The 4,539-nt window shown below is 37.2% G+C and overlaps 1 long non-coding RNA gene across 1 annotated transcript; it reads right to left on the bottom strand.

The window, feature by feature from the left end:
• Positions 1-781: 781 nt before the first annotated feature.
• On the bottom strand, positions 782-4,157 carry LOC144960607 (uncharacterized). Its single transcript, XR_013642885.1, has 3 exons — positions 4,031-4,157; positions 3,249-3,270; positions 782-1,175 (listed from the first exon to the last, which is right to left on the bottom strand). It is a non-coding gene; the product is annotated as an uncharacterized LOC144960607 (long non-coding RNA).
• Positions 4,158-4,539: the final 382 nt, after the last annotated feature.

Raw genomic sequence — 4,539 nt, 5'->3', positions numbered from 1 at the left:
GGAGGATTTATGGTGTGTTTCATTTTTACAAAACCCGCCGAAAAACTGACGAAACCCGGCAAAGTTATGGGAAGCAGGCAGCAGTGGGGAGTGAACCGGGGACTCAGTGAAGTGTACACCAGTGGGGAGTGAACCTGGGACTATGGGAAGACGAGCCGGGTATTTCTTTTTTACGAAACCCGCCGAAACTCCCCGAAAACTGACGAAACCCGGCAAAGTTATGGGAAGTAGGCAGCAGTGGGGAGTGAACCGGGGACTCAGTGAAGTGTACACCAGTGGGGAGTGAACCTGGGACTATGGGAGGAGGGTATTTCTTTTTTTACGAAACCCGCAGAAACCCGACAATATCCGACAACGTCTTGGAAAGTAGGAAGCAGTGGGGAGTGAACCTGTGACTCAGGGGGGTGTACACCAGTGAGAAGTGAACCTGAGCTATGTGTTTCGACGGGTTTCTTAAAAAAGAAACAGTTGATTTTATGAGCGTTTGAACTAAACGCTCTAGCATCAATAGATAGTATGTGCTTGGCTAAGAAGCTCACAACATTGCCATCCGGAAGTATAACAGACCAACACACAAAACTGTGTGTAACCAACCATGAACGTTTATAGTTATAGGTAAGTTAACACATTTTAGTGAGAAATACTCATAAACGCAGATGACAAAAAAAATAATAATAATAAAATAAAACAATAACAAAGTCCTGAGTGACGTCAACTTCGAACTATCTATAGAGAAATTTAACAAAATATCAACACGAATTTTTAACAATCAGTTTTGTTTCCTTGAGGACGAGACACATAATTATTCAGTGGCGTGGCGTGATTAAGGAATAAGGTGGCGCCAGAATCAGAAGAAAATGACTTAAAACATGCTATATTTGTAAAATACGAAAGAAAGAAATTAAATGAAAGAAAAGACTTACTCAAATAAATAAGAGGCGGTGTTTACATTTTCTCAGTTTTTTAAATTATTTTTTTTTAAATGATGTTATCCATTTCTTAAAAGATGGATGTGGTGCCAGGCACCAAATCAACCAACATAGCCACGCCCATTCACATTCATATAACACACATTATCGATCCAATGGTATTACACATTGCGTCGATGAGTCCAATAGGAAAACGCTACACACGCTTGAGTATTCAATGCCAGTCATTCCAGTCATTAGGGTTCACTGTGGAATAAGCAAGCGGTTGCCAGATTTTATAGAAGAAACGCTATGGGCATGGCAAATCTGTTGAAATGCTCAACATAAATGCTCATATTTATATTTATTTTTTCATTCATTCATTTCATTCATCTATTTATATATTTATTTATTTATTTATTTATGTACGTATGTATTCATTTATTTATTTATTTATGTATGTATTCATTTATTTATTTACCTGTTTATGTGTGTGTGTGTGTATATATATATTACGAAAACAAGTCATTATTTTATGTTATTCGTTCGGGGTAATGGGGCCGTGGCTACAAGAGTTTATCCTCATATCTCTAGCATTAGCTAGCATTAGCAATTGCTTGCTATCCTTTTGATCGGACGAAACAATAGACCCAGCTCCCCAATCGTGTGACGGCTATGTGGTCTTGTGGTATGATACTCGCTTTCGGATTGGAAGGTCCTGGGTTCGAGCCTTGCTCGCTCGGCGCATAGTTGAGTCCTTGGAAAAGACTCTTTACTCACATTCTCTCACCGTACTCAAGTGTAAAATGAGTACCTGACCGTTAACAACTCTGTCTCTGTCGAAAAAAAAAAGATTATCGCCTAACTAGCGTCATGTCTCGTTCTTTATGTTACGTGTTGCTATTACCCAGGGACCCTTTGCAAAGCGCTTTGAGCACGATTAGTGGTAATTGCGCTATATAAAAGCTCAACGTTAAAACTATTGATTTCCCTTTGGATTTCCGTTGGGTCATCAAGACGTGTACATATATACAGGTCTGATATCCGAACGCCTTTATGGGCCTAGTTTAACATTGTTGTAATGGATAAATATTTTGCGTCATATTTTGAGATTTCCATTGCAACAATGAGCCCATAAGGAAATGAGGTTTTTTTTTTAAAGTGAGCTTTCTTATATAGCGCTATATCCATTAAACGTGCTCAAAGCGCTTTACTGGAGGCCATAGCCAACAGCAACACTTAACATGGGGGACGTTACATGACGCCTGTTAGTCGATATTACATTTTTTGGGGACAGAAACAACGCTGTTCACAGCCCGGTACTCATTTTGCACCTGAGACATCTTCACTCACATTCTCTCACCATACTCTGGTGTAAAATGAGTACCTGGCCACTAACAGCGGAAAAAAACTGTATTATCGCCTAACATGAGCCTTAGTTGTAATGTCGTAATGGATAAATATTTTGCGAAATCTTTTGTGATTTCCAATACAACAATGAGCCCATAATGAATTGGGTTATCAGACCTACAAAAAGTGTACGTCGGGGTCATTAGAAACGTCTTTCTTTAAACGTCAAATTTTTTTATGAATACCAAAATCAGTGCCGTACTCTAAAAAAAATTTTTAACGCATTATTAAAATAACAAAAGGAAAATACATATTCAAAACCCCCCCCCCCCCCCCCCCCCCCCCCCCCCCCACCGCAACCTTTAAAAAAAAACAAAAGAAAACTTCAACAGATATTCAATTTTTTTGTACTCCACCCCCCCCCCCCTTTTAACTAAATAACATAGAAAAAACCCAAAACATATTCAAAACTTTGCCCCCCCCCCCCCCCCCCCCCCATAGTCTGTGCCCCCCCCCCTTACCCCCTCAACAAAATAAAAGAAAAAAGAAGAAGAAAAAAAGACAAGTATTCAAAACTTTGCTCCTCCCCCCCCCACCCCCTACCCCCTATCCCCTCATCAAAATAGTAAAAAAAAAGAACAAATATATACACATATTAAAAATTCCCCCCCCACCTACACACACACACACACACACACACACACACACACAAACACGCACACACGCCAATTATTTTTTTTAATTAAAAAAAAGACTCGTCATTCGAATACTGATTGATATCACAAATCATTCAAAACTGTCACTTTCTTGAAGACTTCCGTGACTATTAAATAGTCTACGCGTTTTATTGATTGATATATTTATATACATTATTTTTTGATTTATTTATCTATTTATTTATTTATTCATTTATTTATTTATGTATTTATTTATTTATTCATTTATTTATTTCTATTTAAAAAAAAAAGAAAAATGAGCCAGAAAACTCACCTATCCCCGCGTCTTTTCCCATCTGAATATAGTGGATCGAAGAGAAATTTATAGAAAAATATCGGACTCTTTGAAGCAAAGGGAGATAAAAACATATATTATATAAAACAATCAAACCCTTTGAAACAAAGGGAGATAAAAACATATATTATAATAGAAAACAATCGAACCCTTAGAAACAAAGGGAGATAAAAACATCTACTATATAAAACAATCGTACCCTTTGAAACAAAAGAAGATTATAACATATATTATTTAAAACAATCGGACTCTTTGAAACAAAGGGAGATAAAACATATAATATATAAAACAATCGGACTCCTTGAATCAATAGAATTATGAACACATCAAATCTAACCTGTTATCTAAAACTGGGATTATAGCGATAATGATAATGATGATGATGATGATGATGATGATGATGATGATGATGATGATGATGATGATGATGATGATGATGATGATGATGATGATGATGATGATGATGATGATGATGATGATGATGATGATGAATGATGATGATGATGATAATGATGATGATGATGATGATGATGATGATGATGATGATATGATGATGATGATGATGATGATATGATGATGAGATGATGATGATGATGATGATGATGATGATGATGATGATGATGATGATGATGATGATGATGATGATGATGATGATGATGATGAGATGATGATGATGATGATATGATGATGATGATGAGTGATGATGATGATGATGATGATGATGATGATGATGATGACAACCAACAACCATATCTACTTACTTCTTGTCCGACACTGTCTTCAATGGATTTTTTGCTCCACCAGCTATTTGCTTAAAGATTAAAAAAAAATTATTTTTCTTTCTCGTGCGGCTACGTGGTCTAGTGGTATGACATTCGGATCGGAGGTCCTGGGTTCGAGCCTCACGCTCGGCGCATAGTTCAGTCCTTAGAAACGGCTCTTTACTCACATTCTCTCACTTTACTCAGGCGTATAATGAGTACCTGGCCGTTAAGAGCGTTGTTTTGTCCGAAAAATTGTAACATCGCCTAACAGGCGTCATGTCCCGTCCTACATGTTAAATGTTGCTGTTGGCCAGGAACCCCTTGTAAAGCGATTTGAGCACATTTAGTGGATATTGCGCTATATAAAGCTTGCTTTTTATTTTTTTTTATTTTTGCTCTGTCTGGCACCTTTCATACATTCTAGTTCATATCTTTATCTTACATCGGGGCCTGTTGGCTCCCTAATTTCTTAACAATGATAAGAGCCAATTTTCTATAATTAGTGT

This window comes from Berghia stephanieae, chromosome 15 (assembly GCF_034508935.2).
Source record: "Berghia stephanieae isolate SIO BIC M18660-M18661 chromosome 15, UCSD_Bste_1.3, whole genome shotgun sequence".
NCBI classification, from domain to species: Eukaryota; Metazoa; Mollusca; class Gastropoda; order Nudibranchia; family Aeolidiidae; genus Berghia; species Berghia stephanieae.
Note: the sequence above shows the minus strand (reverse complement) of the source record. Positions and strands in the feature narration are given on the sequence as shown.